The sequence below is a fragment of the Sapajus apella genome, unplaced genomic scaffold (assembly GCF_009761245.1).
Source record: "Sapajus apella isolate SASKATOON/1434 unplaced genomic scaffold, GSC_monkey_1.0 scaffold53, whole genome shotgun sequence".
Lineage (NCBI taxonomy): Eukaryota > Metazoa > Chordata > Mammalia > Primates > Cebidae > Sapajus > Sapajus apella.
In genome coordinates, this window is record NW_022436993.1 from 7,576,196 (window position 1) to 7,602,819 (window position 26,624).

At 39.0% G+C, this 26,624-nt stretch overlaps 1 protein-coding gene across 4 annotated transcripts in view; it reads left to right on the forward strand.

Moving 5' to 3' along the window:
• Positions 1-26,624, forward strand: part of NEBL (nebulette) — a 690,461-nt gene that overhangs the window by 383,195 nt on the left and 280,642 nt on the right. The window lies entirely within an intron of this gene.

Here is a 26,624-nt window from a genome sequence, read left to right on the forward strand (position 1 = left end):
GGAGTCTTGCTCTGTCACCAAGCTGGTGTGCAGTGGCGTGATCTCGGCTCACTGCTACCTCCGCCTTCCAGGTTCAAGCGATTCTCCTGCCTCAGCCTCCCGAGTGGCTAGGACTACAGGCGCATGCCACCATGTCCAGCTAATTTTTGTATTTTTGGTAGAGACAGGGCTTCACCATGCTGGCCAGAATGGTCTTGATCTCTTGACCTGGCGATCCGCCTTCCTCGGCCTCCCAAAGTGCTGGGATTACAAGCGTGACCCACCGCACCTGACTTCATTACTTAATATTAACAATAATTGTCTCAGGATCAGGAAGTAGAATCTCTGCTCATTGTCCTTATTTGTCTTTTCATGCCTTTGCAGTTTAGTGATGTCTCCAAAATAATGCTGCCCTCTGTTTTGTAGCTTAGGCTTTCTTGATTTAGAAAGTATTGGAAAAATGCTGTAAATTCATGCAAGTGTACAAGTTGGGATACATTTCTTGATTTTAGGATTCTAGGATGCCTCAGCCATTTGTCAATTGTTTTTGAAGTCTGAGAAACTTATGTAAATGGGAGAGGGTGCAACGGGGACTTTGCCTACAAGTGTTTAAGGTTGCTAAATGGGAGAAAATAGAACGGAAAACCCAGAGGGGAACTGAGTACAAATGAGGATGGAAATGTATTTTTTTCTAGAGGCTAAAAGTCCGAGATCCAGGTAGCAGAAGTATTGGTTATGTCAGAGGCCTCTCTCCTTGGCTCGAAAATCACTGTCTTCTCCCTGTGTCTTCACATGGCCTTCTCTCTGTACCTGTGTCCTAATTTCCTATAAGGACATCGGTCATAATGGACTAGGATCCATCCTTGCAACCTCATTTTACCTTAATCATCTCTTTAAAGACCTCTCTCCAAATACAGTCATATTCTGAAGGGTGGGGCCTAGGGCTTCAACATATGAACTTTTAGGGGCTGCACAGTTTATCCAATAACAATATCAACCAAAATAATGGACAGAGAATCTCTTTAAAAGAAAAAGATGTTTACTGGGCAATAGAGTACTGTAATGGGAATCCATATGCTATAGTAAACTCTATACGTAATTGGGAAGGGAAGAAAGATAAAGGGTTTTCAAGGCAGAAATGAGGAGAATTACATAGTTGTTTTGAAATAATGATCCTTGGCTACTCAGATCAAAAACAAGGGTGATGCCAGGCCAAATTTGACAGTTGCTAGACACACGTTCTTGCAAAAGTATTTTTTGTGTGAGGTTGCAATGGCCTTTGTGCAAGGTTGTGGTTTTTGTAGAGTCTTTTTCATTATCAGGCATGCGAACATGAGATCCCTCTCTTCATACCCTTCCCTGGCTCTATTTATCAGGGTTTCCTTCACATCAGTGATTTCAGGTTGATCCTGACAACTTTCACAACACGAATGAAAAAATCAGGCTGGGCACAGTGGCTCCTGGCACTTTGGGAGGCTGAGGTGGGCCAGGAGTTTGAGACTAGCCCAGGCAACATGGAGAAACCTCATCTTTACTAAAAATACAAAAAAAATTAGCTGGGCATAGTGGCACATGACTGTAATCACAGCTACTTAGGAGGCTGAGGCACAAGAATGGCTAAGAACAGGAGACAGAGGCTGCAGTGAGCTGAGATTGCTCCACTGCACTCCAGCCTGGGAAACAGTGCAAGACTTCGTCTCTGAAATCAATCAATCAATCATCAATAAATTAGTACTTGTGGGCAGCCAGACACAAGCAGGCTACTTTAGAAGGGATTGAGTGAAGGGAGCATTAGGAATGGAGGGATTATCTGAGTGCCCAAGGAAGACATTTGAAAGATGAGGAAACAGAACCAGAAAGGTGAGGCAATTGGCCCAAGGTCACAGAGCAAGTTAATTACAGAGCTGGAACCAGAGCCTGGACTTAGGGTTTTGACTCTCAAGTCTTTCCTGTTGCCCTGCCCTGCCTCAGGAAGCTCAGTTACAGAGCTAGACTGTGCCCCTGTGTCTATTCTCTGTCCCCAACCCTTGGCAATGATCTTGAGCCACGCAATCCACTATTGCATGCCCCATATCACCATTGTTATGTTACAGTGTCCAGAAGGACCATCTTCCACACATCCCATCTGCAGACACCTCTCCCCTTTCTGTGGAGTTGGAGTCAATGTTGCAGGATCCATTTGCTTTGTGCCCACTCTGGAGGGAGCCCCCCACCAGTGTGTGCATGAATACAATGAGAAACACAGCACCTCCTGACTCTACATCTCCCACCCTGCTCCCACCATCAAGGCACCCTGGGAAACTCCCTTTCCACTCCCATGATGTCTGGTTTTGGTCACAGGATGTCACAACTCAGCTTATATTTTGTGCATTGTAGCTTATTTTTATGTCTTTGCAGTAAGTTCTTCCAGGGGCCCCACCTCCCAGGAGATGAGGGACTGAGGCTGCACAATTGGTTCATCTTCTTGTGTCAATACTGGGCCCTCTCCACCCAGTTATTGGGTGTAGCCACCAAACCAGTGTTGATTTGGCAAAAGTACAGTTCTTACTTGCTCCAAACCAATAGGACTTGTTTTCAATTTTTTATATTTACTCTTTCATAATTCAGAGAAGTGTGATACAGAGCTGGAACTATAGGGTACTCAATAAGGAAACACAACAGTTTAGTAAAGACACAGAACATCCATTAAGCTTATCTTCATTGTTTAAGTTTCCTTTCACTTTAATAAGATAGTTTTCAGTATGGTGAGCAGCTAGCTGTCTGCAAACTCGTGGATCGTGGCTTATTACCAGAGAGGGATGCAGAAGAATAGAACAAACAGGCCTTGGTTTGCCAAGTTACAGTGTGGAGAATGAGACCATCATTATTCTTTGGCTTCTGGGAAGGCGTTATCTAACTCTGATAACTGGGTTTCTTCTGTTACATGAAGATAAGCTTTCTGCTTTATGCATGTTGTTGTATATTGTTTGTAAAGAACTTAGCTCATAAGAGATGCTTAATAAATGGCAACAGAGACCACAAGGGGCCCTTTGTGAGGGATGCTCTTGGCAATTATGAAGGAACTTGCTTCCATTTTATCTCCTGTGGGGTCATTGAGTGGCAAATAGTGAAGAATTAGTACATATCCATACACTCATTAAGAATGGATTAAATATTGATTAGGTATTAATTAAGTATAATGAGAGGATACAAAATCATTTTAAGACATCTGGGTATTTGGATAAGGAGAGAACCTGGAGGACAGAGTAAATTATATTACCTCTGCAATATTTAGTTGTTTATGCCAGTAAGTTTCATTGGTAGAGAGAGCTGGTATCTTTCTACATATCATACTTTGTAAATGATCATTTAGGATGTTACTTTCAGAAGTGGAAGAGTAGTGGTGTCTGGTGACCTTTAAAAATGCATAGCTAATTGAATCACTGGTAGTTAAACATTAATAAATTTAATTATATGAAAGTGACACAAGAGGGCAGCTGTGTACTGTTTCTGAATATCTTTTGCTACAGTATATTATGCTAAAACCAAATATGTGAATGATCAGAATGATCAGAAATTGTCTTTAATGAGTTTCTTATTCTACAGAGGTAATAAAATAATTTAGTTTGAAACCAGTTAATTCTCCTATACAGCGCTCAAATCCTTATTGACAGTGGTTGACAAGCAATGATACAATGAACATCCTACTGATTAGCCATGGTGCCTGTATTTATACAGAACTTCCTATTGATATCTTGACAATCATTTGACTGAACTGCAAGTGAGATGGGGGAGTGGATGGAAATGTTTATCAATTGCTGGGTATTCTGGTCCCCGTGGGAAGTGTATATGTTAGAATGAATGGTGTATCCTGTGCATTAGAGCTTAGCAATCTTGCAGAGTTGGACAGGAATGTCTCAGCTTCTGTTCGCACACATATTCTAGAAGCTGATTTACTTCTTGTCATTCTTTGAGATGCATGACAGATAAATATCCTGTATGGTATCAAGGGCCTCCTGCCTGAGCTGTGGTGTGGGTTCTATGAGTGAATTATGTCCTGAGGGGGCAGATAGGAGCTGGGCACTAGGATAATATACTCTGAGCCAACGGGTTCAGAAGATTCGAGACTGTTCCACGTCTGAATTACATTTAGTTTAAGGGTTTTGTGCAGCTGTATGAAGGTAGCAGGAGAAAGAGTCTGTCTCAGCATAGATCAGGAATGGAGCTGTTAAGGATCCCCTGGGCTTCAGCAAGAATGGAATTGACTTTGAAAGGGTATAAAACTTTATACAAATGGGCCTTTACAAAACTTACCAAGCCTCCTTCAAAGTAAATGTGGATAGGTATTGTTGCTTAATTCATTTCAATAAATATTTATTAATTATCTGCACATGGCAAGGTCCACTTCATGATGGGTACAGATAAGCCATATAGGGTCTTCTGGTAGGAGCTAACTGATCAAGGAAGAGGTGGCACGGGGTACGGTATGGTTTAAGCACCTGGGTAATGGGACTCAGTATATCCCCAGAGAGCAGATGCTGTGGCCCCGGAGTCAGTTTGTGCTGCAGTGCATGCTGGTTCATAGTTATACCAGTGGAGGCTTGGGTGAACTCCTGAGGCAAAGTCACAGAGGGAAGTATAGTGGAACCAATACTGGGAGTAAGGGCAGGCCAGGCTGGAAGGTGGAGAGGCAGAGACTCAAGAACTGGTGGTGGGACCATTCATCCAGAAACAATAAGGCAGGGCCATGTGTCTTGAGGTCTTAATGTTCTTCCAATCCAACCATTAGGGGCAAGCTAGGTGTTAGTAGTATGAGCTGGAGATTCCGAATGGGCATGCTATTCAAAATAAGCATGGTGCGTGGGGATGTTCAACAAGAGAAAAAAAGCATGTAACAAAGTCTGAAATTGAGAAAACAGGAAAAGCATCCAGATCATACATGCACACATGTGCGTGCACACGTGCACGCACACACACACACACACACATATGCCACCAGGTATCTGGTGGTCATTGCTGATCATACATCAGGAAGTGATTTGCTTTCTGTGCTGGTTTGAAACAATTTCCCCTGTAAGGACGAGAACACCCACAACTGCTGGTTCTCTCAAGAGTCTCAGATTCTAGGAAAGTGGAATAATCTACACAGTAAATAAATTTTAGCACAGGATGACTGGAAAAGGAGAGCAAAGCTTAGTTCACGTCATGAGGTCATGTCTTTTGGTGCAGCCAAATTTCATCCTGGGGTGCTGAAGGAATTTAGATATGTAATCAGAGTCGCCACTGGTAATCTTAAAAAAATCGTGTATAACAAGAGAGGAACCAGAAGATTGATGGCAAGTAAATGTCACAAGTTTTGAAAAAGGGTGGACTCCAGAAACTGCAGACTAATAAATTTGTTCAAAGTTTGGTCAAATTACAGAATGAATTTTTAGCAGATGTCTTATGAGTACTTTGAAAGGAATGTGTTGACTGCTAGAAGACATGGAGTCACCAAGGACAAATCACGCCAAACTAACCTCTTCTCCTTTTTACTGCGTTGATAGATCACTGGGAGTGACATAGATCTAGTGTTTCTTGGGTTTAGGAAAACACTTGGCAAGGTCTGACATGCCAAGCTATCATTATGAATGATAGCAAAAATGCACATAGTATAAAAGTACTCTTTGGGGGCTGCGACCTGTTTGAAGACTTTGTGCTCAGAATGGAAGAACAAAAAATTCAGTTCACAATGACGTTTGGTGAGTGCCCATGTTGCCTCTCATGAATTGTTACTAGAGTTCCTCTGAAGACATAGGAAAGAAGAAAATCAAAATTAGGACTGACCATCGCATTAGTGCTAGTATCAGGGAGGGGTTTCTTAGTAGTTCAAGGCTGACAAAAATGACAATCAGTACTCTAAAAATGATTGCTTACATGTAGGCAGAGAGACCCCTTCCTTCCTCCTCCATTGTTTAGTCCCTGTTTAAGAAAAATGAAATATGTGAAAACTAGGAAACTGGGTATCTATCTCCTTTGCATGGAAACAAAGATTATAGCTATAAGATCAATCAAAACTATGAATAATTCTAGCAAGAAATAAATGGAGCTATAAGAAGAAAATTATAAAACCTTGCTGAGAGATAGAATAGGAATGAATGGAGAACCCTATTCTTGAATGGAAAGATTAAATATTGTAAATATGTTAATCCATCCTTAATTAATTATACACTTAATGGATTCTAAATAAGACTATAACATTTTTTGAACTTGTCAAAGAGATTCTGAGTGTATTTAGCAAAATAAACAGTAAGAATGATTAAGAAATTTGTTCTTAGTGTATTTCAGAAGTTAGCGTTTGATAAAGAAATAATAAACCAGTGGAAAATGGATTGATCAACAAAAATTAGTTTTGGAAACTATTTCCCACTTGAAAAACAATCAAGTTAGAGCCTTTAAAATTACCATGCACCGAAGTAAAAGTAAGAATAAAATGCAAAAATTAAAATGATTGAAAGGAAGAGAATATAGCAGAATATTTGAAGGTGTTGGAATGAGGAAGGATTGCTAAGCATATTGCAATGGATAAACCTGCAACTCAGAAAAAGAGCCATTGATTTGAACGTAAACTTTGTTTGAAAATTATTTGTATTAAACTTTAAATTTTGATGTAATTATATATTTACATTCATTTGTAAGAAATAATGCAGAGAGATTGTATGTACCATTCAGTTTCCTCCAGTGAAAACATCTTGCAAAACTATAATAAAATACAAGATACAGAACATTTTCATCACCACAAGAATCGCTCGTGTGGCCCCTCCATGGCCACACCAATTCTCTCCTGCCCTCCCTTCATCCTTAACCATTCATCTCCTCTCCATTTCTCTAGTTTTGTAATTTCAATGCTGATATATAAATGGAATGGTCAGTAAACATTGAGATTGGCCTTTTTCACTAAGCATAATTCTCTGAAGGTTCATCCAAATTGTTGCATGTATCAATAGTTCATTTCTTTCTTTTTTTTTTTTTTTTTAGAGTCTGGGTCTTGCTCTGTCACCCAGGCTGGAGCACAGTGGTGTGATGGTTCACTGTAGCTTCGAATTCCTGGGCTTAACTGATCCTCCTGCCTTGGCCTCCCAAAGTGCTGGGATTATAGGCATGAGCCATTGAACTCAGCCAGTTCATTTGTTTTTATTGCTGAATAGTATTCCATGATGTGGATCTACCACAGTTTATTTACCCACTGGAGGATATTTGGATTTTTTTTTTTTTTTTTTAGCTGTTACATGTAAGCCTGCTGTAATATTTAGGCATAGTTTTTTTGTGCAAACAAAAGTTTTCATTTCTCTTGGATACATTCCCAAGAGTATAACTGTTAGTCATATAATTGTTGCATCTTTAATTTTTGAGGAAATCCCAAATGATTTTTTAGAGGTTTTCCATTTTACATTCCCACCAGCAATGTACGAGTGACCTAATTTCTTTGCATCGTCATTAGTATTTGGTGGTGTCACTAATTTTTAAAATTTTAGCCATTTTGGTAGACATGATATCCAATAGTTACCATAATTTAAATTTGTATTTTCCTATGGATTAATGATATTGAATATGGGTTTCATGAGTTTATTTGCCATTGTTTATCTTCTTCTGTGAAATGTCTATGCATGTCTTTCGCTCACTTTCTAATTAGATTGTTTTTTGAGTGTTTAAAATATATACACATACACACACACGCACACACACACACACACACACACACACTAATTACTAGTCCTTTGTTGGACATGTGGTTTGCAAATATTGTCTTCCAGTTTATAGTTTATCTTTTAACTTTCTTAACAGATATTTCAAAGAACAAAAAATTTAAAATTTTGATAATATCCAATTTGTCAATTTTTCATTTTGTGGATTGTGCTTTTCATATCAAGTCTAAGAATTCTGTCTAGCCTTAGATCTCAAAGATTTTCTCATATATTTTTCTATATGTTTTGTATCTTCATATATAATTTTTTACATCTAAGTTGGTGATTTGTTTTGAGTTGATTTTTATATAAGGTGTGAGATTTAGGTCAAGGTTTCTTATTTTCCTTATGTATGTTCCTTCACTCCATTTGTTGAAAAGGTGATACTTCCTTTGTTCCATTGCTTTTTCTCCTTTGTCAAAAATCAGTTGGGCATATTCATGTGGGTCTATTTCTGGGTTCTTTATTCTGGCCTATTTTTGTGTCCATCCTTCCACTAATATTGAATATAATCTCAATTACTGCAGCTATATAATAACCCTTGAAATTGAATAAACTGATTCCTCTCACTTGACTCTTGTTTTTCAAAATTGTTTTAGCTCTTCTAGTTCCCTTGCCTTCCCATATATATTTTAGAATAATCTTGTGTATACACACAAAAAATCTTGCTGGGATCTTACTAGGAATTGCATACAACTTATATATCAGTTTTTGGGAGAACTGACATCTTTGCTATGTTGAGTCTTCCAATCCATGAACATGGGATGCTCATTTTGAGTATGTAAAAATACAAATGATTTCTGTACGTTTATTTTGTATCCTGAAAACTTGGTGAGCTAATTAATTAGTCCTGTGTGTTTTTGTAGATTCTTTGGGATTTTCTATGTACACAATCATGTCATTTGCTAATACTGATTTATCTAAAATCATTCTTTTCAATGTATTTGCATTTTGGTTCCATTTTGTGCTTTCCTGCTTTGGCTAGAACTTTCATCACTGTGTTGAATAAGAGTGGACACCTTTGCTTTGTTCTTTATCTTACAGTGAAGGCATTCAGGTTTTGTCCATTAAGTGTAATATTAGCTTTAGTTTTTTGTGGATGCTCTTTATCAAGTTGAACACATTTTCCTTTACTCCCATTTTTCTAAGTGTTTTAAATAATGAATGGATGTTGAATTTTGTCAATTGTTTCTTCTATACCTATTAATATGATTATATTTTTCTTCTTTAACCTGTCAATATAATGGATTACATTGATTCTTACATGTTGAGCCAGGCTTTGATAAATCCTACTTGATCATAGTGTATAATTCTTAAATATTACTGAATTCTATATGCTAATATTTAAAAAAGACTTTTTGCATTATATTCATGAAAGATAGTCTATAATTTTCCTTAATTTTATTTTCTGGTTTTGCTATCAATGTGATGTTAGCTTCATAAAATGATTTAGGAAGTGTTCTATCTTACTTTTTTTCTGGAATAGATAGTAAAGAAGTTGCTCTTATTTCTTTGCTTATACATTTGGTAGAAAAAAGCTACTTATTTGAATACAAACTTTTGTTTAAATCAAGAGTGACCTAGGAAGTAGACTAAAATGATAGACCACCATGGTCTGTTATTGTACATGGCATGTTTACCACATTTATAGAGGACTTAAAGCCGAAAGTTAATTTCAACTCTTGAGGAATCAATATGTTACATTTATCTCAGTGGATTGAAATGCTCTGCTTCAGTATTGATTTCCCTCTGTTCTAGCCACAGTGGTTTTCCTGTTCCCATCTGAAAGCCTTTTTCCTTGCTCCATTTACCTGAGTGCTTTTATTCCATATCTTTACATGGTTTCCCTTTAATATAATGTAGTTTCCTTCAAATATCACCTCTTTAGCAAAGGCTTCCCTGACTATCCTGCCTAAGTATGTCTTGCTTCACTCCCTCAGTCATCCATCTTATTCTGCTTTCCTTCTCTTCCTAGCACTTGACAAAATCTCATGTTTTCTTTCTCTCCTTTTTCTTCTTTTCTTTATCCCTGTTTCCCATCCATCCAGTCATCTATCAATTTTTTTTTCCTTAGGAATGTAATCTCTGTGAAGGCGGGGACATAGTCTAGTTTGTTCAGTTTTATTTCTAGTGCTTAGAGCATAGTAGATGCTCATAAATATTTTGAACAGATAAATGGATACATGAAGTATTTCTCATTTCAGTAACAATTAATTAACTATTAAAATTAGGGCTGGGTGTGGTGGCTCCTGCCTGTAATCCCCGCACTTTGGGAGGCCGAGGCAGGTAGAACACGAGATCAAGAGATTGAGACCATCCTGGCCAACGTGATGAAACCCCTTCTCTACTAAAAACACAAAAATTAGCTGGGCATGGTGGCATGTGCCTATAATTCCAGCTACTCAGGAGGCTGAGGCAGGGGAATTGCTTGAACCCGGGAAGCAGAGGTTGCAGTGAACTGAGACTACGCTACCACACTCCAGACTGGGCGACAGAGTGGGACTTTGTCTCAAAACAAACAAACAAACAAAAAACTTGAACTGAATTTATGCTACCTAAGAAATAAAACTAAGATCAGGGCACAAAATCAGTCTTAAAGGGTTTTTATATCTACCACTTTTAAAAGGGTTATACATGGAATTGTTTTATTTTTCCTTCAACAAACATGTATTTGCCAGATGCTGGAGATGCCATTGTGAGGCAAATGGCACTTTCTTCAGGAAGCTTACAGACTAGTATAAGAAACAGAAATAAATTAAATTAAAAATACATGTATGGTTATAAATTGTGTTTAGAATCAAGAAAAATAAGGTGCTTTGAGAGTGTATACTAGAAGGACTTGATCTAGCATGAGGTATCAAACAGGTCTTTCTCAAGTCGAAATTTGAAATGTTAAGGACACAAAGATATCGGGAGAAGAGACTCAGGACAGAGGGAATAGCATCAAAGAGGCCCTAAGATAGAAGGAGCCATGGAGTGTCTACAGAAATCCAGAGTAGTGTGGAGACGGAGAAGAATCCTCCAGGAAGTCAAGGAGGTAGGTGGGGCCTGACTTGCAAGTCCCGAAAGCCACGTTAATGGTGTTGGTCTTTATCTAAACAGCCATGTGCCGTTATTATGGGTTTTTAAGCAATGAAGTAAAATTATTAGACTTGAGTTTTTAAAAATCCACTCTTTTTGCTGTATGGAGAATGAACTGGAGTGGGATAGGAGGAGAATGGGGAATCTAATTGATAGGCAGTGACAATAATTAGATGATGTAGTTTGCACCAGCTAGTGGCAGTGGTAAGAGAATCATGAGAGGAAGGTGACGTACTTTAGTTCACCATATGAAAGCCAAGGATATAATACAACAAACAGAATGTGTTTATAGAACGATAATTCCTACTCTTAGTGTGGAAACATAGAGGAAATAAAACAGTTGTTGGTATAAAATGATTCCAATTTAGGTAGTGGCTATAGCACATTCTAGATGTATGACCTACAGCAATTTACTGAAACATTTGGGACTTGGTTTCTCCATTTGTTTGATGAGTTTATTAATGCCTGCTTCATGGAGTTGTAACTTGTGGTTGACCTTGCTGATTGTCTCTAAATACCCGTTCTCCCCTTCTTCCAGAGTAAGATTAATTTTAGTTGAGCTGATGACCATAAAACAAAAGCATACACTTTGTCGGCTCTTTGTAGTTCAATGTGATACTGTGACAAAGTTCTGAACAATAGGATATGAGAGAAGAGCTGTGTGACAGCGACTGAGAACCTTCCTTAAGAGAGAGCTGGTAACTTTCTTTTTTCTTGTCTTTCTCAAAAATGGAAGAAAATTCCTTCTTCAGATTATGAGGGCAAGGGCCACCCCATAAAGATGGCAGACTAGTGAGCTGAAATGGGCTTGATCCCTAAGGAATCCAAGAAATAGTCTGGGCCTGAATACTGTTTTTCTGTTTTCTCATTGCTTGCTTTTTTATAAGACAAGAAATCAACACAGAAAGACTTTCTCTGTTATACGCAGCCTAGCTTTGTCTTCTTACCCGTTACATAACAATTAGAAGATGGTATATGAAGTGTCCAGCACATAGCTAAATGTTTTTTCTTCCATGCCTCTTCCATAAAAAAAGAAACGCCCTTAAAATCCTGCCCTCCAGTAATAGAGAATTAAATTGTATTCTCAAATTTTTGTTTTTCTTAGCAGAAATTCTGACACTCTGGAATACGCCCAGGAGAAAATGCTCAAGGTGGTGACCAATCTTGGATCCACATTATACAAGGAACAGTTAGTTACAGGAGATGTGTTACATTTGCTATTTTAAAAATGTGTGCCTTTGACTTGGCCTTGGGAGTCTCAGGCCAATGGAATCTTGTAATTCCATCTACTCTTCTGGGATTGGAAGTGAATTCTCACCAGCACTGCTGGGGCCCAGAGCTGATGCTTTGACCAAGGAATCTGGGGAGTTGGAGAGGGAGTTGGGGTGTCTGGGCATTTGTCTTGCACATCTGCAGACTCAGCTGGGAGTGAGGTGCCAAGAAGACTATTAAGTAGTAGGTCTCTGTCTACTTGTTAAAACTACAAGGGCTCTCAAACCAGCACAGAGATCAGTGGTTTTTACTGTGTCCACCAGGAAGTGGTGGTAGGTCAGCAAAGCTGTCTCAAGAGTTTCCAAGGAGAGTCTTGAGTAGATGCAGCAGGATAGATATCTGTTTCTTCTGTGAGGTTCTAGACAATATAGCTTTTGAAAAAGAGGCTTAGTGACTTAGAAAATCTTGAAAAACTAAATGTAGAAAGCCATTTTGAAGACTTTAAATGTGAAACAGACTAAGAGTAAAGCAACACTGATTCTGATTCAGCCTGTTCAGTTGCAGGCTCTCAAATGTGCCCACCTGTTTGAATTTCCTTTAAGACGTCAACTGGCCTACTTCAGAAAGGACAGCTATGAAGATAGTTTAAGTAAAGATGCTTAAAAGCTCAAATAGAAGAGTCCATCTGAAGGAAGCACAGAAGCTACATTCCTAAGTGCGTTGATATTTCCTCGTTAAAGGAAATGATATGGTAGGGAACAAGTCGTTTCAATGTGTCTGTGTTGATGGAGGGAGTAATGCTTAGCACAAAAATTGGGACAGTAGGAAGAAGACTCATAAAGAATAATTTTCGAATCGATGGCTTCCAGATTTATTCTTATCCAAGTGGTAGGTACCCTTGGGAAACACTGGCATTGTCACTTTGTGGGGGCTTTCATGTTTCATGGTTGGCCTAATGTAGGTGCAGCATCAGCCTGTGCTATGTTCCTAGGAAAGTTGTTTCCCTTCTGTTCCTCCTACAGCCTTGGCTTGCTCTTTATGATCCAGGTGTTCTAGGTAACCTGAAGTTATTAGAGGTAGAAGACATACTCTCCATCTCCTCCTGCTTTCCACTTGGAAAGCCATCCCTCCCCCACTTAGCATCTTGTGAACACACACATCACTCTAGAGCCTGCTTGTGTCTTCTTGGTTATTTTCTCCAATAGATTATGACTGATTTCAACTGGTATGTTGTCACCCAGAAGTTGCTTAAAAAATGTGTATTTTCATTTGACAGGTAACATTATGTTTTTATCTTGTACAACATGATTTTTGAAATATACATATACATTGTTAAGTCTAGTGAATTAACAAATGTATTACTCCTATAGTTATTTTTGTGGTATAGCACATAACATTGACTATTTCATAACATTAACGATAGTCACCTTGCTTTTCAACAGATTTCTTAAAATGTGCTCCTGACTATAATTATGTATCCTTTGACCAACATCTCCCCATCACCACCTCCCACTAAGCACCCCATAACCACTATCATACCAACTTGTTTAGATTCTGCGTATGAGGGAGATCATGTAGTATTTGTCTTTCCATGCCTGACTTATTTTACTTAATAATATTCTCCAGGTTCATCCATGTTATTGCAAGTGGCAGGATTTTATTCTTTTTATGGCTAAATAATAGTCTATTATGCATATTTATATACACTACATTTCCTTTATCCCTTCATCCACTGATGGACACTTAGGTTGGTTCCACGTCTTGACTATTGTGAATAGTGCTACAAAAAATATGGGAGTGCAAATGTCTCTTTAACATATTAATTTCATTTCCTTTGGATATATACCCAGTAAAGGGATTGCTGGATCATACGGTAGTTCTTTTTAAAATTTTTAGGAAACTCCATACTTTTTCCCATATGGTTATACTAATTTACATTCCCAACAACAGTATAAAAGGATCCTCTTTTCCCCACATTGTTGCTAACACATTGTCTTTTGTCTGTTTGATAGTAGCCTTCTAACTGGGGTGAGATGATATTTTATGGTGGTTTTGATTTGCATTTCCCCGATGATTAGTGATGTTGAGCATTTTTTTCATATACCTGTTGCCAATTTTTATGTCTTCTTTAGAGGAATACCCATGCAGATCTTTTGCCCATTTCTTAATTGGGGTGTTTCTTTTCTGAGTTATTTGAATTCTTTACCTATTTTGGATATTAACCCCTTGTCCAATATGTAGTTTGCAAATATTTTCTCCCATTCTGTGGGTTGTCTCTTCACTCTCCTGATTGTTTCCTTTGATGTGCAGATGCTTTTTAGTTTGATATAATTCTATTTGTCTATCACCGCTTTTGTTGTCTGTGCTTGCAGGCCTTTCCTTAAAATCCTTGCCTACACCAACGTCATGAAACACTTTCCCTATGCTTTCTTCTACTTGTTTCATAGTTTTGGTCTTACATTTAAGTCTTTAGTCAATTTTGAGTTGATTTTTGTATGTGGTGAGAGATAAGGGACTAATTTCATTTTTACGTGTGTGGATATCCGGTTTTCCTAACACCATTTATTGAAGAAGCTGTCCTTTTCTCAAGATGTGTTTTTGATACATATGTTGAAACTAAGTTGACTGTAAATGCATGGATTTATTTCTAGGCTCTGTATTCTGTTAGCTTATGTGGCTGTTTTTATTCCAATATCATGCTGTTTTGGTTATTATATTGTGAAGTCAGTTGTGTAATGCCTCGAGCTTTGTTCTTTTGATCAAAATTGCTTTGACTATTCTGAGTATTTTATTGTCTTATACAAATTTCAGATGGTTTTTTCAACATAGAAAATGCCTATTAATATTTTTGAAATCAAAAAAGTCTGTGAAGAATGCCCTTGCTATTTTGATAAAGATTGAATTAAATCTGTGGATCTCTTCAGGTAGTATAAACATTATAAGAATATTAATTCTCTCAACCCATGATTATGGGATATTTTTCCATTTATTTGTGTCCTCTTCAACTTTTTAACTAATCTTTTATAGTTTTCATAGTAGAGATATTTCACTTCCTTGGTTAAATTTATTCCTGGGTTTTTTTTTTTTTTTTGTAGCTACTATAAATGGTATTTTTTTTCTTGATTTCTTTTTCAGATAGTTTGCTACTAATGTGTAGAAATGCTACTGACTTTTTTTTTTTAAGACAAGATTTCACTTCTGTTGCCCACATTGGAGTGTAGTGGCGTAATCTTAGCTTACTGCAACCTCCACCTTGCTGGGCTCAAGTGATTCTCTTACCTCAGCCTCCTGAGTAGCTGGGACTATGGTGTGTGCCACCATACCCAGCTAATTTTTGTATTTTTTGTAGTGATGGGGTTTTGTCACGTCACCCAGGCTGTTCTCATACTCCTGGCCTCAAGTGATCTGCCTGCGTCAGCCTCCTAAAGTGCTGGGATTACAGGTGGGAGTCACTGCAGCTGGCCAGATTTTTGTATGTTGATTTTACATCCTGTAACTGTACTGAATTTATTAGTTCAAATGGTTTTTTTGATGGACTTTTTAGGGTTTTTTATTAATGGGATCATGTTGCCTGTGAACAGGGATAATTTAACCTCCTCCTTTCAAATTTGAATGCTTTTCATTTCTTTCTCTTGTTTTGGCTAGAACTTCCAACATTATGTTGAGTAGAAGTGGTAAAAGTGGACAGATCTGTCTTGTTCCAGACCTTAGGAGAAAATCTTTGAACTCTTCCATGTTCAATATCACGTTAGCTGTGGGTTTGTCATACATTGCCTTTGTTGTTTTGAGGTATGTTTCTTCTTTGAGAATATTTAACATGAAGCGAAGCCGAATTTTCTCAAATTCTCTTCTTGCATCGATTGAAATAATTATGTGATTTTTGTCCTTCATTCTGTTAATGTAATGTATCATATTTATTGATTTCCATATGTTGAACCATCCTTGCATTCCTGAGATGAATCCCATTTAATCATGGTGAATTTTTTTTTAATACGCTATTTAATTTGTTTTGCTAGTATTTTGATGAGGATTTTTGCATCTATGTTCATCAGAGATATTGGCCTATAGTTTTCTTTTCAGTTGTTGTGCCCTTGTGAGTTTTGATATCAGGGTAATCCTCTCCTTGTTGAATGAGTTTGGAAGAATTCCTTTCTCTTTAATTTTTTGAGAATAGTTCAGAAAAATTGGTATAAATTTTTCTTTGTTTCCTTGAATTCAGCAGTAAAGTCATTAGGTCCTGGGCTTTTCTTTGATAGAATAATTTAAATTATTCATTCAATCTTATTCATTGGTCAGATTTTCTATTTCTTCATAAGTCAGCCTTTGTAGTTGCATATGTCCAGGAATTTATCCATTTCTTCTAGGTTTTCCAATTTGTTGGCATATAATTGTTCATAATTGTTTCTTGTGATAGGTCCTTTGTATTCCTGTGGTACCACTTGCAATGGTTCCTTTTCATCTCTGATTTTATTTAAGCCTTCTCTCTCTTTTTATTTAAAAGTTTCTTGATCTATTGAGTTATTCCTTTAGCCCACCAGCCGGTTTCATAAGGCTTGAGTATTCTTTATGCTCAAAGACGTTTTCTCACTGTAAGGGACACTAGTCTAAATCCAGCAAAAGTCCCTGGGGCTATTCTGAATGCTCCACATAGTCCCCAGTGAGTTAGGGTATGATTGCTTTGTCGGACCAGGAGGACCTGCAGATAGACAGTCAAGTTTAGAGAAAGTACCCAGGGAAGTGGGGCCAGATACTTGGGGTCCTGCTTTTGGTTTTGTTCCCAACTTACTGTATGACTTTGAACAAATTACATAACCTTTCTGTGCCTTACATTTCAGACTCCTGTGTACCCAATCCTTATAACAAATCTCATAATAAGTAAATGAAGACATATTCAAGTAACTGTGTCAAATACTATGATAGGAAATATGATAGATAAAGATAAACATATTTTAAGTGTTAAGGGGCATGTCATTTTTCTCTGGCACTATGTAGAGGAAGTTTCATTTCGAAGAACTCATTAGAGAACCACTTCTGGTCTCTCCTTTCTGCCTCATGTACTTTGCAGGGCAGAGGAGAGATTTCTGTCACTGGGAGAAGGAACAAAATTCTCAGCCCAGTCCCTTCTTTTCAGAGCAGGTCTTCCTGCAGGGGCATGAATTCTGGTGTGCCCCTCTGTATCCTACCCCTGTCTGCACCCTTAAGAGGCTGTCTGGTGGAAGAGGCCTGTGGTAGTTAATGCTGCCCATAAGTGGGTGGGTAAGTTGGCCTGATCGAAGGGCAAAGGGAAGCCTTTTTGGTTACTGATTTATAACAATACTGTTCAATTGCCTGCATCAATAATATAGCCAGTATTTGATCTGAATCTGTTTGACTTCTCTGTCTTATTTCTCAATAGTAAGGGAGGACAGAAGTGTTATGTATAGAACTCTAAAACTTCAACAAAAGGGTGTGTCACAGTTATAAAGTGAGCTTTGTAATGAAGTATTCTGTGGTCAAAACCATGTTAGTTTGGAATGACTGAGAACTCATTTCCAGTCCAACCTCTGATGCTCACTAGCTTTGCTGTCTTAACTCAGTCCAATGGCTTTCCTGGCCCTCAGTTTCTTCGACTTTAAAATGCAGATGTTGGACTAGTTGATCTCTCATGTTTTTTAGCTCTAGGAGCTTATGAATCATGCCTGTAACCCACCCAAAGAAGATTCCAAATGGACTTAGAGTCTTTCATCTCTTGTCAACTCACAGAGAGTCTTAGTCAACTATTTAAAATCTATGCACTCTTTCTTCCTGAGTAAGAAACTCAGCTTTTACTGCCTGGTAACAAAGATTTATTCTTGGTTCTTCTTGAAGCTGAGAACTCTTTCTTCTCTGTCCTATATGACATGTGAATATACTGGCTGGAGCCCCAGTGGCCATCATGAACCTCAAAACCATATTAACAATGGAAGTCATACAAAAGTTGGTAGGTAGAAAGAAAGAAGTTACCTAGGTTGTTGATGTGTTGGAAGAGCTGCCACTCACACCCTAAATTGCCTGCCTCCAGATTTATTTTTACATAAAAAATTGTTTTAAAAGTCAATGTTATTTCTTTGTTTTGTTGACAGTAGCTGAATTACATTTTTAAATGATACAACTAACTTGGCTTTCTCTCATAATGATAAATTCTTCAACAGGATGGAGAGTGTAAACCTGAAGAATGGTATTGCACACTTAGCTCATCTCTAGAGTAGAAAGGTGTAATTCATATCTATAAATACTTTTCTTGAAAGGTGAAAGAAAATGAAATTCTCCTTCACTTTGGGGCAGTAGTGACATTGCAGAAACTGAAGATTCCCAGTTTCGATTGACCGCAGATATCAGTTAAATATTTCAACCACCCAAATCTGAATTTTTTTTAGGCATCTGTAATGGTTAACAACTGTGAATCTGAATAAAACCTGTTGGCCAAAAAATTCTTTCAGGCTGACAAAATGTGCTAGTTTCCGCCAAACATAAAATAACACTTAGTCATTTTCAATGAGCAGTACAAAGCATTGCAGTCAAGACTTTATGTGTTTTACACCAGTATGAAGTAAGTAGTGACAGGAAAATAGATACTGTATTTAGCTAGATCAAGCAAATGACATTCCTTTTGAAGCATCTCGAGATGCATTTACCAAGCTCCAAGATGTAATAATGGTAAGACTTGCCCTTAAGAGTTCTGCAAGTGTGTCTTCCACATTGCCGTCAGTGGAAACTGTGGCATGGTGGAAAGACATTTGGACTTGGAACTGGGAGTGCTGGATTGGATCTTCAATTTTTCCAAGTAGCTCCACAACTCTGGGCAAGTGATTTAGACTCCCTGAGCCTATTCTTTAACTGTACAGCTGGGATAGATATTCATATTTATCTCACAAAACTGAAGTAAGGATTAAATATCTATCTGTCTATCTATCTATCTATCTATCTATCTATATCTATCTATGTAAAACACATGGCATAGGGTCTAATGAAGAGGACATACTATTTAAGAAACATTATATTGAAACTGACATTTAAGCCACCAGACTGGTTATCTGGTATTGGGAATTTCATCCTAGAGCATTTGAGGCATTGATTAGATACATTAAAGTGCAGTCAGACTTCACCAAACATTCGATGTTCAAATAAATTAAACTCCCTTGCTGTCTGTGAGTAAAGGAAGTACCTGAGGGCGTTTGGGTGATGTGACCCAGTAGGGCTCTGAAGATAACTTGCTGACAGCTCCAATTTGGGCATGTGTGGGCAATAGTGTCAAGGACAGAATTGGAATTAAATATAAAGTTTGACAAGCTTAATAAGGAGCAAGAAAGTTTAATTCATTTAGGGAGGAAGAGCCAGAGCCCGAGTCACCCAATATGGGAGGGCTGGCTCTGTGCAAACTAGTGGGGAAGAAGCCAGGAAGAAGTAGTTATCGATAGCAGTAGCTCAGCAGGATGTACATTAGTGCAGATGGCCAGCACGGCAGCAGGCAGCGCTCTGAAGCAGATCCCCTGCTTTGCAGCACAGGTAACAGCACTGCTTCTTGTTCCTACACATAAATTTTTATGGAGTGTGTGAAGAAGAAGTTCCAGATGAAAACAAAAGTTCCACAGGAATATTAGGCCCTTACATCATAGACTGGTCCTACCTGGGCACTCTTGTTTGATCCTCAAGACCAGGTGTACCCAGCCTTTCTGGCACCAGGGACTGGTTTTGTGGAAGACAACATTTTCCATGGACTGGGGTGTGGGGAGGGGAAATGGTTTTGGGATGAAGGTATTCCACCTGTGATCATCAGGCATTAGATTCTCATAAGAAGCATGCAGCCTAGATCCCTTGCATGCACAGTTCACAATATAGTTCGTGCTCCTATGAGTCTATAGAGCTGCTACTGATCTGACAGGAGGTGGAGCTCAGGTAGGAATGCTCCCTAGCCTGTCAGTCACCTCCTGCTGTACGATCTGGTTCCTAACACGCCATGGACTGCTATGGGTCCCTCTCCTGGAGGATGGGGAACCCTGCTCAAGACAACTCTTGTATGCACCCCTAGACGGTAGTTGCCACCTTTTTAAGGGTGGGTAAAGTGAGGTATAGAGACGGCAAATGGTGAACCATTTGGAGCTGAGACTAGGACTCCCAGTGGGAACCTGAGTCTCTTATGGAATTAAGATGCAATGTATGCAAAGCACTTAGCATGGTGCTTCAGATGGGCATACTCTATAAATCATTATTGATGTTACTAAGAAAGAAAAATGGTCTTGGAATCCTTCAGTTTGGAAATGAGGACATTCATGTGACTTAGGAATGCTCTTTAAGTATATGTGCAAGAGGTCAGCCAGCTGCTTTCCATCTCTTCTGAGCAAATGGGTTTTAGCCACATGTGCAATCTGTACTTTCATTCTCAAGTGAGTTCTCTGCCTTAAAAAATATAGCCTCAGGATGCAAGCTCTGCAAAATCAATCAATAAAATAATTAAATTAATGGTAGCAATAACACATTCTAATAAAAGCCAACACAATATGTACTGTGGAAACAGCATGTTTCCATCATGCTCAGCTCAGGTGAGGACAATTTTTTTAAGTGGGACATTCTCATCGAAGCCTTCACTTGCTCCTGCCCAGCTCCCCCAGCTCCTAGTGAATGTCATGGGATTTGCTGTCCTCCATATAAAGCACCTGGCTTTGGGGGAAAAAGTGTGTCTCTTGATAAACCATTAACAGGGATGCAGGTATTCCTCTTAAGGTGATGGATTCGCAGGCAGGTCTCTGGGCCCTTGGTGGCCATAATTAGCACCTGTGATTTCAAGGTGCAGACACTCACCTAAAGTATCAAACAGTAAGCCCAAGGCCCTCAGGTCATAATCCCATAAACTGTTCCATTTGTTTTGGTTCTGCTTATTCTCAGATCTCAAATCTCTGGACTCTGCAGTCCTCCGTGAACCTACAGAATTGATTCTTCTCTCTTACCTTGCTGGTTTGCTTGGATTTTCCCCCTTGCTGTCCTAGACACACAATGCCATGGAGATCAGCGCTTCACTAATGTTCATTCCCGGGGGGCTTGTTCAGAGTCTGAGGCAGCAGGACTGGTGGGACCTAGCACTCTGCATTTCCAACATGCTCCCAGGTGATGCTAATGCTGCTGGTTCATGGTCTGCGCTTTTACTTGCAAGGATCTGAAGTCCCCTGGTTGGAAAAAGAGCCTATATCTCTTCCCTGAATCCTTGTGGCCAGTTCAGAGGATATGACACCAATGTTCCTGTAAGACAGGCATATAGGAACAAAGTGACCAGAGTTAGATCAATGAAAACCTTTCTGAGGCTTATTTTGCACTGAAGGAAGGGAAAGAATCACCTACTTTGGGAAACTTTTAAAATTCTCTCTGTCTCTGGTAACTGGGGCAAGTGTTGACCTTGACTGATCTTGAGATGAATGCAGGGAAGGGAATGTCTCCTAAATGTTTATTTGAGCCTTCACACTGTGGAACCCAGGAAACAATGGTGGATAGGATGAAATCCCCATGGGTGAATCATTGGTTTTCCTCAGTCTTTTTTCTTTTTTAAGCCAAATGGCAAAAATTGTAAACCATAGTAACATTTTTGAACAGTTCTGCACTTTCAAACCAGGGCTCCAGTGGGGTATACCTTCCGTTTATACACGGACACCATTGGTACAATGACTGTCCTGTTCCGCATGCAATTGAGCCAAGAGAGACTTCAAAGACCTTTTTCCAAAAATGCATTTTCCCCCTGAAATGTTCATTGAAGTAATTTAGCTACCTACCCCAGGCTTATGATGCATTCTTTAGATAATTGCTTTAATTCTCTTCTTCATTTTACTAATGTAGAGCTGGCGTCTGCCTGTAGATTTATTGCCAGCTTCATGTTTTTCAGGGAACAAGAATTACTAGGCGGTTGATTGCTTCATTGAGGTTTACAGTGGAGGCACTGGAAACAGCTACATGTCCTCATATCCTACAATTAGAATATCTTTATCATGAGTCTGATGATTATAGGCAGTAGATACAACTTGCATGTGGGAACGTGTGGTGAGGGAAGGAAACCTACAACGCCACCGGACAAGAGTCACTGTATAAGGCTCTAGATATTGTTTTTAAATAGTCCATTTCCATCAGGCTGTCATGCTTAATTCTTCCAAAAAGCAATGAAATATATATGTCTGTTTTCCAATAATTTGCAAAACATGATATAAATGAATGTTCCTTCGGTGCGACTTGATACCTAATAAACGCCGACTGAATACAGACAAGCGTCTTCTTGGAAGTTGCTCTGACTTGAGACTGACTCTTCTTCTTCATTCTATTTAGCTAGTGTAATTTGATGTGACAGTAGCTGGAGGCACTGTGGATGGCAGTTGGGAAGGGGGGAAAGCATGCAGAACCAGCGCGTGAGTGATGCCTGAATGTGGCTTCGTGATAAGAGTTAGTGATAAAAGGAATCCGTATTTTAAAAATCCTGGTGGCACCTTAGGTCCCTTACTGAGATAAAGAAAGAAATATAACTAAGCCTCAGGAACATAAAAAGCCAAAACATACAGTAGAATTATGGGCAAAGGAGAAGAGAGAAGCCATATATTTCAGAAATTGTTTTGGGACTCTGCATATTGGCTGGACCACATATATCTAGCTTGATTTGCTCTCATCCCAAAACATTCATGCAACATGAGCAATGAGAAGTGAGCTGGTTTTACATTCATTCTCACTTTTCAAAGGTATTTACCTTTGAAATACATATAAGCCAGAATTTCTGCACGGGAAGGAGGAGGGGTTTCTAAGCTCCTAACCTTAAAACTGTTTAAATGACCATATTTAAAAAAATGTACACTGTTGAGTTTTCTGTACATAAACATAATTAAAATAATACAAATTTTCCTTCAAAAAAATTCACAGTCTTTAGGAAACCCTAAATCTCATTAAAACCAACACCCTGTAGAAATTGTAGTCACCACTGGTGCCAACAATGTTGTATCTTAAAGGTCCCAGCATCCCTCCTTGAACTATTAGTAAACCTAACAATCAGTGTCTACAATTTTTCTTTGACCTTCAGTGACTTCCACCCTTTGGATGTTGCAACACTCGCTGGTGAAGCTGAACTTTTCCAGGCTCTTAGACTCCTTTGTGCTAAAAAGGCAAAGCAGACATTTGGCTTCTAAAATATTCCGTAATGCCTCAAATATTTTCTAGATGTCTGGGCCTGGGCTTGAGTCTGTAAGAAAGAGCCAACCTGACCCCATTATCTAAAGTATTTAATTTGAATGACACTTAATACAGCATTGTGACAAGCATTTTTCTTCTTGTTTAAAGTTATTGATGAGCTGTGGTTGTTTACATGGGGCTGAAAAAGATGATTTGTTTATCTGAAATTCTTTCTGCTACTGTAACCACCAGCAGCTGTTCCTTTGGAAGCAGATAGTGATATTGGACTTTTTTTTGCAGCTTTGCCTCTTGGACACCTTGTCTACATTGCAGCTTTTTGCTTTTATTCACTCAGTTGCCCAATCCAGAAAAACGGACACCATTCTTGACTTTTCTTTCTCCTTTGCATTGCATCTAATGGTCCATATAGACAAGTGAGTCATTTCTTTCTCTTACCATGTCCTAGTGATGTCATTTCCACTTGAGGAACCTGTGCCCTTAGGATTGTTAAATTAAGTTTAGACTAAAGCTTATTTTACATTTGCCCTAATGTTTTTCATCCTATGTAGTGAACTATAATCTAACTAGATGTGTAAACAGACTGGAACCTATTTTTGTGCCAATCACTGAAGCCAATCAAGGGCAGCCAACTGTTCAAACCAGGTTTGAATAAGGCAAATGCCTAGCTCTAACCAACCCAGCTGTTTCTGTATCTCACTTCCTTTTTTTTTTTTTTTGTATGTCACTTGTCACTTTCCTTTGTCTGCTGATACATTTTCTCTGACCATGAGGCAGGCTGGAGTCTCTCTGAACATACTCTGGCTGAGGAGGCTGTCTGATTCGTGAATTGATCTTTGCTCATTAAACTTTGTTAAATTTAATTTTCTAAAGTTTTTTTTTTTTTTTTTTTTTCCTTAAACAGAGTCTTACTCTCTACCCCAAGCTGGAGTGGAGTGGCACAATCTCGGCTCACTGCAACCTCCACCTCCTGTGTTCAAGCGATTCTCCTGCCTCAGCTTCCCGAGTAGCTGGGATTACAGGTGCCTATCACCACACTGGCTAAGTTTGTGTATTTTAGTAGAGATGGGGTTTCACCATGTTGCCCAGGGTGGTCTCGAACTCCTGAGCTCAGGCAATCTACCTGCTTCGGCCTCCCAAGGCGCTGAGATTAAGGTGAGAGCCACCGCCCCCAGCCTGCAGTTTTTTCTGTTAATGGGATAAAGCCCAATCTTCTTTGCTCTGGCTCTCCCTGGCTTCTGTGTTCTCTCTTTCCCCCCTCTGTGCTGCACTCCTGCCCCGCTGCGCTACCCTCAGTATCTCAAACATGCTATGCTCTCTCTTGCTTTCGGGTCCTCAACTGTGTTGTTCCTTTTGCCTACAACTTCTCCTTTTCCTCCCTTGGCTAACTTGCTCACATCCTCTAGGTCTTGGTCTAGGTGATTCTTCTGCCTTGAGGCTTGATTTACACTTTGCTAACACAAACACGCCTGTATCACACAGATCAGCTCTCCCCGGTCCCTCTGAATCTTATGCCCTTGTCTCATCCACTGTGTCATTCTGCAACTTCAAAGAAGTATAGCCTTGGTTTTTGTCCCCTAGAGAGCTTGCCTGAGGAAGATGGAGAAAAATTTGCTTGTCTAAATCCTGGCAAGGCCTGTCGTCTCTTTCATTGTCTTGCGCGTCAATGGACATAATCTTGTTCCTTCAAATATGATTTAACAAGGTCCTGCTATCTTTTCTTCTGCTTGCTCTTTCTTGTGGTAACTGTATTAGTCCATTGTCATGCTGCTAATGAAGATATTCCTGAGAATGGGTAATTTATAAAGAAAAAGAGGTTTAATGGACTCACAGCTCCACATGGCTGGGGAGGCCTCACAATCATGGTGGAAGGTGAAGGAGGAGGAAAGGCATATCTTACATGGCAGCAGGCAAGAGAGAGAGTGTGGAGGGGAACTGTCGTTTATAAAACCATCATATCTCATGAAACTTATTCACTATCAGAGGATCAGCATGGGAAAACCTGCCCTCATGATTCAATTACCTCCCATCGGGTCCCTCCCACAACACGTGAGGATTATGGGAGCTACAATTCAAGATGAGATTTGGGTGGGAACACAGCCAAACCACAGCCAACCATATCAGTAACTTCAGCTTCTTACATATTTGGAAAGGATGGCATTTATAGGACTTCCCTTTGCTCTACAGACCAAACAATAAGTAACCAGGTCCTCGAGGCTATGATAGCTGAACCCTTTGTAATTTAAGTTTGCTTTATGAGTATTGATATTATGACTTATATGTGTAGCTGATAACTCAGGTCCATTGCTGGGCTGTGACAACCGGATAGGTTAGTGTTTCCTAAACCAGAATCTCAAAAAATAGCTATCTCAAGCAACATTTAATTTAAAAAATCCTCTTCTGATCAAATATATTTGGCTGGACTAGTATACTATAACTACCTCTATACCTCTCTTGGAGATATTTCTAGCATGGGAATTCTAGAATAGAGACAGGCTTAACAAAAACCTTTTTTAAATTTTTTATTTATTTTTATTTTCCCTGGGGTCAAACAGATGATCCCCACAAGAACAGCTTGGGATGATCCAGGTGAAAAAAATCTTAAGTGCTTTCCCCAAGATGAAACAGCTGGTCAGTGACAAAGCTGATAAAAGCACTCAGGTGTTCTGTGACTGTCACTGCAGCTGTTTATACAGATAAGGCCACTGTAGCCCAGAATATTCCTGGCTATAAATTACAGAGGCTTGGGAGATGCAGTCACCCTTCCAGACCACATGTGTCAAAGGCAGGGAAGACAGACACTGTGACATCCTGAGCCCTTCCCTTAAAACATAACAGTCCAGTGAACAGAAGAGGATCATCTGGGAGCCAGGCTCTGGGATAATGACCCTCGATACCAAATCAAGTTTCCTGGCTAAGACTTCATTTCAAAATAGAATTACTTCGAGTTTTCTTCAGCTGTGTTCTCAAAGTAATCACATTTTAAAAGAAGACACAATCACCCCAGCACCCATCTCATAAGATAAAACATTGAGATTTGAAGATCCATTTCCATTTCCCATCACCCATTATGACCATTGCATACCTGGCTGACAGATGCCATGTATTAAGCAGGGACATCCTGAAAAATGGGTTCTGTTACCAATCATCTCCCTACCTTAGTTCCAGGACTGCACAATACTTGAAACATGGTGAACTATAGCCAATTTGATGATCTAGTACATGAAGTTAATAAATCAAATGGTAGGTACATCTAACTGTAATAAAATATGGACCTGGCTATTTATAGATATCACAAGTAAAATTGGGAGATATTAAAAATTATGAAAAATGTAGTTCAGCAAATGTTGCCACAACGACTAGGAATTTAGTTAAATATCTTTGGAGTAGACTCTGTAGTCTAGCCAAAGGAAGACTTAGAACCTCGAAGAGAAAGGATTTATAGAGTCTAGTAAGAGCAGTTATATATTTGCTGTCAAAGTT